This window comes from Myotis daubentonii, chromosome 2, assembly GCF_963259705.1.
Source record: "Myotis daubentonii chromosome 2, mMyoDau2.1, whole genome shotgun sequence".
Taxonomy (NCBI): Eukaryota; Metazoa; Chordata; class Mammalia; order Chiroptera; family Vespertilionidae; genus Myotis; species Myotis daubentonii.
The window spans coordinates 56,997,869-57,006,709 of NC_081841.1; the positions used below are offsets into that span (position 1 = coordinate 56,997,869).

General features: G+C 37.9%; 1 pseudogene; it reads right to left on the minus strand.

The window, feature by feature from the left end:
* Nucleotides 1-6,867: 6,867 nt before the first annotated feature.
* Nucleotides 6,868-7,359, minus strand: LOC132226161 (small ribosomal subunit protein uS12-like; annotated as a pseudogene).
* Between the last annotated feature and the right edge of the window lie 1,482 nt (nucleotides 7,360-8,841).

Sequence of the window (8,841 nt, forward strand, 5' to 3'; positions counted from 1 at the left end):
TTTGTAAAAATAAATTTGTACATGTACATATACATACATGCATGCATGTACAGTGTGTGTGTGCGAAATAATCTAATTGTTGGTGTTTGTCTCAGAGGTGGGATAGGGAGTTGGACCTACACTTTCTGCATTGTGCATTTTTTGTCTTTGAGTTTTTCTATAACATATATGTTTATGATGAGGGATATTTATATTTAACTCACTTGTGGCAGGTCGGAAAACCAGTCTGTTAATCAGTGTGGTGGAGTTCTTGTTCTTAGGCAGCAAAGGGAAGACACTTGGGTAGATGATGGGATGGGAGTTGGAGAGAGTATTACCAAAGCCTCTGTACTAATTTAAGGGCCAAGTTCACCCTTACCACCAGAATAGTTTCTTTCTTTCTTTTTTTTTAAAAAATATTTTTATTGATTTCAGAGAGGAAGGGAGAAGGAGAGATAGAAACATCAATGATGAGAGAGAATCATTGATTGGCTGCCTCCTGCATGCCCCCCACTGGGGATTGAGCCCACAACTCAGGGCATGTGCCTTTGGCTGGGATCAAACCCGGGACCCTTCAGTCCGCAGGCTGACGCTCTATCCACTGAGCCAAACCAGCGAGGGACAGAATAGTTTCTTATTGCAAGAGGAGCAAGTAAGCAGCTCTTGACACTGTTGGCAGTACTTTCACTTCCAGTTGAAGGAAGCTAAGCCCTGGAATGGTTTTCAGGGTTTATCTAATCTGGTACCGTTCACCTCAGGACCAGCAGCAATTGCCACCCTCCAAATGGAGGCAGCAAGTCTGTAAGGAGTCTATATATGAAGTCCTGGCTCAGGGCACTTTCACCCACTCCTTGTGGGAATATAAATTGATTTGACCCTTTTGGGGCCAGTTTGATTATACATCGTTAGAAATAATGTTATGAATACCCTTATATCCGGTGATTTAATTAAGTCTTTATTCTATGGAAATAAAGTATGGGCCAAGCAAAGACTTGATTACAGTATAAGGTATGTTGACAGCTGCAGTTAAAAAAAGATATAATAAAGAACAAATGAGAAATAACTTGAATTTTCAAAAACAGGGAAAGTGGTATAAGAAAAACTAAGCAGCTATGTCATAGAAGAATATTTCATATATATTCACCATATATTTAAAATAGTTCACACAGATTTAAGAATATTTAATAATTTATATTTATATAATGTAAATATAAACATTAGCATTATTAAATAAAATTAACTAAATTTTATTTTTAGTTTAATATAATATTTAATAAATATATTCATGATATAATTCAGAAGTGGAAAAACACACACAAAACAGTCCAAATAGTGTGATTTAATTTTGATTTAAAAAAAAGAGACACATGTGGGCACACACACACCACACACACACACACACAAATTTACAGGTCTGACTATTAAATTATAAAATCTTTTTTATATTATTTCAACATTAAAATAGCCTACCCAGAATTCTTATTTTTCATACTTATTTATGTCCTTTAATTAGCATTCAGCTGTATCTGTCACTACTAAGTCATTAAAAAATTTTTTCAATCAATAGTACAGTTGTTTTTTAAAAATATATTTTTATTAATTTTGGAGAGGAAGGGATAGATAGAAACATCAATGATGAAAGAGAATCATTGATCAGCTGCCATCTAGTCTACATGTGCCCAGACTGGAAATTGAACCATGACCACCCTGTTCATAGGTCAATGCTCAACCACTGAGCTATGCCTGCCAGGCCAGTACAGTTGTTTTTATTGATCCATATATCAATGAACATCTATTAAATTTGTTAAATAATTTTTTAAAAATATATTTTTATTGATTGCAGAGCAGAAGGCAGAGGGAGGAAGGGAGAGAGAGATATAGAAACATCAGTGATGAGAGAATCATTGATTGGCTGCCTTTTGCACGCCCCTTACTGGGGATTGAGCCCGCAACCCAGGCATGTGCCTTTGACTGAAGTAGAACCTGGGACCCTTCAGTCCACAGACCAACACTCTATCCACTGAGCCAAACCAGCCAGGGCTGTTAAATAATTTTGATGATTAAAAAATTTTTAACACAGTTAACAAAATATGAGTAATAGTGTTGATTTTAATCACTATATTCTTTTGCCTCCTTTTATTGAATTTATTGGGTGATACTGGTTAACACAATTATATAGATTTTAGGTACACAATTCTACAATACATCATCTGTACACTGTATTGCATGTTTGCCACCCCAAGTCAAGTCTATATCCATCACCATATATCTGTCTATACCAGGGGTGGGCAAACTTTTTGACTCGAGGGCCACAATGGGTTCTTAAACTGGACCGGAGGGCCGGAACAAAAGCATGGAGGGAGTGTTTTTGTGAACTAATATAAATTCAAAGTAAACATCATTACATAAAAGGGTACGGTCTTTTTTTTTTTTTTTAGTTTTATTCATTTCAAACGGGCCGGATCCAGCCCGCGGGCCGTAGTTTGCCCACGGCTGGTCTATACCCTCCTCCACTTCTCCCCACCCCACCTGGCAATCAGCACACAGTTGTTGGTGTCCATGAATATTTTTTCTTTTTTGCTCAATCCCTCTAACACTCCTGCTCCCCAATAGCTATCAGTCTGCTCTCTATCAGACTATCTATGATGAATGTAGTTTTCAATATGGTCTTATTATGTTTAACTTTTTATAAAGTTGCATATAATCTATATATATAAAAGGCTAAGTGACCATCTCACTGGCTGACCGTCTGACCGGCCGGTACCTATGACATGCACTGACCACCAGGGGGTAGACACTCAACAAAGGAGCTGTCTAGCTGTGGTGACTTGGCAGCGGCAGTTCTCAGGTGACGCATCCTGAAACTAGAGAGGAAGGAGCCTGATTCCTCACTGGGCTGCGCCCTTCCACTTTCGGCCATGGGTTATGTTGCAGCTGGGGCACTGTTGGTCTTGAATCTGGTTTATTGCACACTTGTGTTTGCATTCCACACCCTGTATGAAAGCAACTTTTCAGAGTACCCTCTTGCACTCCAGGACCCCTATCTATCTATCTGTCTATCTATCTATCATCTATCTACTATAAAAGGCTAAGTGACCGGCTGTACGTCCATTGCACACTGGCAACTTAAAAATAAACATTGACTCACTCAAGTGCGATACATATAAAACTCTTGCTGGCACTAATTGCACACGTGCGTTTCAATTTGTCATTGTCGATTGTGAATTTGGTTGTTTTTGTTGACATTTCTATTATAGAGAAAGGACGAACAGCGATATTTAAATATTTCTAATTAGTTTCCTTTCTATGTGCATGAATCCGTGCACCAGGCCAGTAGTTGATTAATAATTGTTTAAAACATTAATTTACTCTTTTCTGTAGTTCACAATATTTTTGATTGAGATAATATTTACTCTATGGATATTGAGTACCTAGTAACTTCAGAGGAAATTCTACTAAATAGAATCATTTTCATTTTTTTATTGAAAAGCATATGTGTTTCAGCTCAAATATTTTCATAAGTACCTTTTTGGGGCTACATTAAAAAAATATTTTTGACAAAATTCTTGCCTCTATGGTTTCACCAAGTCTGGATGCTATAAAATCATAGATCTTCTTAATTTTATTCTGTTCAAGTACAGAATAGAAGTTTACCCATTAAAAATAGGAGTTCCAAACCCAAGTGTCCATGGACCAAAGAGCGGATGAAATGTGGTATGCACAATGACAGATGGTTACTGGACAGTGTGATCACATCATGAGGCACATAAACATTGAATCACTATGTTGTACAAGAAACTAATATAATATTGTGTCAACTAGATACTTAAATAAAAAGTAAAAAATAAATAAAACATTACAATTTTAATTTAAAAAGATGTGTATACACACACAATGGAATACTACTTACTAGTAGCCATAGAAAATATGAAATACTGTCATTTGTGACAACATGAATGAATCTTGAGGATATTTATCAAAGTGAAATAAGTTTGACAGGGCAAAAATTGTGTGGTTTTACTCTTATATGGAATATAAAACAAAAACAGAAAAAAAAAAGAAACAAATGAACAAACATAAACAAACTCTAGATACAACAATGGTTACCAGAGGGGAAGGTAGGTTGGTGGAAGGGAGGGTGAAATGGCTAAAGGGGGTCAAATGTATGTTGATGAATGGAAACTAGGCTTTTGGCTCTAACCGGTTTGGCTCAGTGGAGAGAGCAGTCGGTCTGCGGACTGAAGGGTCCCAGGTTCGATTCCGGTCAAGGGCATGTACCTTGGTTGTGGGCACATCCCCAGTAGGTGGTATGCAGGAGGCAGCTGATCGATGTTTCTAACTCTCTATCCCTCTCCCTTCCTCTCTGTAAAAAAAAAAAATCAATAAAATATATTTGAAAAAAAAGAAACTAGACTTTTGGTGGTGAGCACTATATGATATAAACAGATAATGAATTATAATTTTGTACACCTGAAACTTATATAATGTTATAAACCAGGGGTCCTCAAATTTTTTAAACAGGGGGCCAGTTCACTGTCCCTCAGACCGTTGGAGGGCCGGACTATAGTTTTAAAAAAAACTATGAACAAATTCCTATGCACACAGCGGCGGCAAAAACACCCGATAGGCCAGATAAATGTTTTCAGCAGGCCACATGTGGCCCGCGGGCCGTAGTTTGAGGACCCCTGTTATAAACCAATGTTGCCTCAATAAAAAAATCATTTGGTAAATACAAAATACCAAAAAAAAAAAAAAGGAGTTAGGGATAAAGTGATTATGAGGTAGTGTCAAAAATATCACCTTTTTGGTGTATGGACGGACACTCCAACCTGTCCAGGGTGAGAGGTTGGCTTGTCTTAAAAATACATATATACAGCCCTCTCCCCTTTTTGTTTTGCTGGCTGCAGAAGACAGGGAGGCGGTGAACTTTCTGCTCTGCGAAGCTCATTCACTGCTCGAGTTCTGATTTTGTAGACTATAAGAAAAACAAAGAGAATTACAATGACAGCAATGGTTAGTCTAATTAAGAAGACAGGATGCTTACAAGCATTAAATCTTGCCTTCTAGCAAGGTGTAGGGGATAGGATTATAAAGGAAAAGAGGCTAGGGTGAGGAATATAGCTACATGCAGGCCTGGGATCTGTAGACATTAGCTGTTGTCAGGCGATGAGATGATCTTGACTCCTGGTGGGTTGGTCTGACCATGCTTACCGGTTCTGCTTGCTGGAGTCACAGCTGAGTCACTTCCCTAGTTACTTCACACAGGCCTTGAAAAGAAAACTTTAAGAAAAACTTAACCCCCTATTCACATACAAGTATACGTGTTCTAAGATTTAAAATAATATGATTACTTTCAGATTAATTCAGGTGTTCTATCTATTAGATTTATTATTCAGTATATTTCTAATTTCTTTTAAGATTTCTTTTAATAAAGAAATATTCTTTATAAATATTCTTTTTTTGTTTATTTTTTCTTGTTATTTTTTATAAATATTCTTATCCTATATAATAAAAGGCTAATATGCAAATATACCAAATGGTGGAACAACTGGTCACTATGATGCACACTGACTACCAGGGGGCAGACGCTCAAAGCAGGAGCTGCCCCCTGGTGGTCAGTGCACTCCCACAAGGGGAGCGCTGCTCAGCCAGAAGCTGGGCTAACAGCTGGCGAGCGCAGCGGCAGTGGCAGGAGCCTCTCCCGCCTCCATGGTAGCGCTAAGGATGTCCGACTGATGGCTTAGGCCTGCTCCCTGGACTGCAAGAGGGCGCATGCCAGGCTGAGGGACCCCCTCCCCCCCCATGAGTGTGTGAATTTTGTGCACCAGGCCTCTTGTAACTTTTATAATAAACATTCTTATAACTTTAATAAAGTATTTTTATTTTCCTTTCTTTCTGTTATATTCCTTTCTTTATATTCCTTGTCACAATTTTTATTTTTCAACTTTAGTTCTTCTTTACTTGTATAGACCCTCTGTAACTTTTACAATTTATACATACCTTTTGCAACTTACACATACCCTTTGTAACTTATACTTACTCTTTCAGTTTGTGTACTTCACTGTCTTTTCCTTTTATCTCTATACCATCTATTATAGGAAAACTATAAATTCCTTCTAATTAGTTGTGATTAAAGGTTAATTCTACACAGGTTCCTCTATTCCTAGCTTCAGAGCAGTTGGAGTGGTGAGAAGTATGTCTCAGAGTCTATCTCTCCTCTAGTTGGCCTATCGTCCTTGCACTGCTCATGTCTGTCTAACTGCCTACTATATCCCCCTCAAGGATCCTGGCTCTGAATTCTTTCAGGGAAAGGGGACGCCAGGTTTCTTCTGTAATTGCTTCATGCTGAGGCAGGTTAGAGGCTTCTCTCAGAGCCAAGAGGTCCTTGCTCTCTGTCAGAGGGAGGTGAGGCCTGGCACAGAAGGAGGTGGCAATGGTGCCTAGAGGTGATATGCCCTAGGTGTAAGTAGGGCTTGTAATCTGGTGGAGACAAACTGTAACTGAATTATAAAATTTAGTATTATTGGGCAAAAGTTAGAATAGTTTCTAATAATTTTCTGTTGAAACAATTTTTCTCCCTAAAATCACCTTTATTTTTATTAAAGACTAATTTACTTACTGTATTAAGTCTAGTTATAATTTGGCCTGGTTGTTTGTATGAACACAAGACGAATAGCAGTTGATTACATAGGCTATTTTATTTAAAAAAAAAATGCTTTGCTGGAATCTCATGAGCAAGTGTACTCCCAGGGTCAAGAAGTCAAGCCACACAGTTGCCATCAGGCTCTGTCTGAAAAACCTACAGAATTGGGGTGCATTCCTCAAGTTGAGGTCCCCACAGGTATCTTGAGGTTTCTTTCATGCCATCTCTCTCTCTTTTTTTTTTTTTTTGCATATAAAAATTTATTACTACTGTGATTTCACTATCAAAACTTAGGATCTTGGTCTTTCCTTCTTGCCTTTGTAGAAGGCCAAAAGAGACACAGTGGCTACTTTGACAACCTTAAAACGAACTCCAGGAATGTCACCAACAGCATGACCTTTGTGAACAAATCCAGCTACCAGAACTTTGTCATTTTCCTCAATAAAATTCAAACAACCATCATTGGGTACAAAGGCTGTGATCTTTTTGCCATTCTTGATCAGCTGGACCCTGACACACTTCCTGATAGCAGAATTGGGCTGTTTGGCTTCAACCCCTACTTTTTCCAGCACAACTCCCGTTGCATGGATGCGCCTCCAGAAGGGTTGGCCTTCAGGGCCGTGCCCAAATGGGCCTTCTTGTACTGCTTGTCATGCCACTTCTGATCTCGCCCGTGGCTCCGCAGCTTCCGGGCAGTACGAAGACCGCAACACTTGCCCATCCTGCTGGCGCCACGAGCCTGAGTGAAAGATCATGCCATCTCTTAGGAAAGCAAACTTCATTCCTTACCTGGAAAGACTGCCATGAACCACGTGACCAAGCAAGGTACCAGGCTATTTATCCAAGGGGCTTATCAGCTTCAAAGTCAGTCTTCATTTTTTTAGAGCTTTCTGGTGACATCCAGAGTCCTGGCATGTCTCTCTTTCAGACATGACATTCTAGTAAAGTTTTGGTTAATAGAACTACAATTGGAAACTGACTTATGTCCTGTTATGAAGAAATCAGATTCTTTCTTTTTTTAAAATTATTATTATTATTATTATTTTAAGTATATTTTATTGATTTTTTACAGAGAGGAAGGGAGAGGGATAGAGAGTTAGAAACATCGATGAGAGAGAAACATCGATCAGCTGCTTCCTGCACATCTCCTACTGGGGATATGCCCGCAACCCAGGTACATGCCCTTGACCGGAATCGAACCTGGGACCTTTCAGTCCGCAGGCCGACGCTCTATCCACTGAGCCAAACCGGTTTCGGCTTAAATTATTATCTTTGACATTTAATACATTTCAAAATCATGTACATCTTAAATGGTTATGGCTTTTCCAGATGCATATCACCATCACCCCAAAAATCCTATCTGATTGTGAAGCCTGCCAATGTTACCTTGTTGTCATCTTACTCCACTATGCAAACGCATTAATGAGCAACACCAAGTCAGCCTCCCCCAAGCACCACCTTGGGCTCAAGCACGGGGTAGTTGCACAAGTCATGTCTGCTTGTTGACAAGCAGCATTCTCTAGCTGCCTTTGATGATCGAGCCAATATTTCTGACATTAAGAAATCAGATTCTTATCGGATCCATGCAAACATACTGCCATGAGAATAATAACTCAAAACTATAATTATTTTTAGTTCATTTAGTCCTATAATTAAATTCTTTTTCTCCTGATTTTTCTTGTCAGTATTTCTATAAATCTAGATACTTTATAGAGTATTATAAATGATATGGAATCTTGTCCTTTCTGTAAAACACAATAGTTCACTATATTATAACTTATAACAATTAGTTATAAATGAAAGCATATTAGAATCTATTTAATATGCATATATAAATAGAATATAATTATTATTTCCTTATTTGACAGAGCTTCCCATATACCTTAAATATAAAATTTTCCTTCATAAAGAGAGAAAGCAAATTTTAAAATTCAAACCCTGGGAAGGCAGTCAAATATATTATATTATTATGTATTATTATTATTATTAAACAGTATTAAGTAATCTATTCATTTAAAGTAATCAACTTCCTGATTAACATAACATAATTATTTTAATAATATATATAAAACCTTTGCTTCCTAAGCAAATACAGGAAAAACCTTTTATTCCTTACTTTCAGAAATAGGCTTATTTTTCTAATGGAAAATCTGCTCACATTCCTAAGCAGCATAGCAGAGATAGTGAATTCCTTAGCTGAGAAACAATTCCCTTGAACT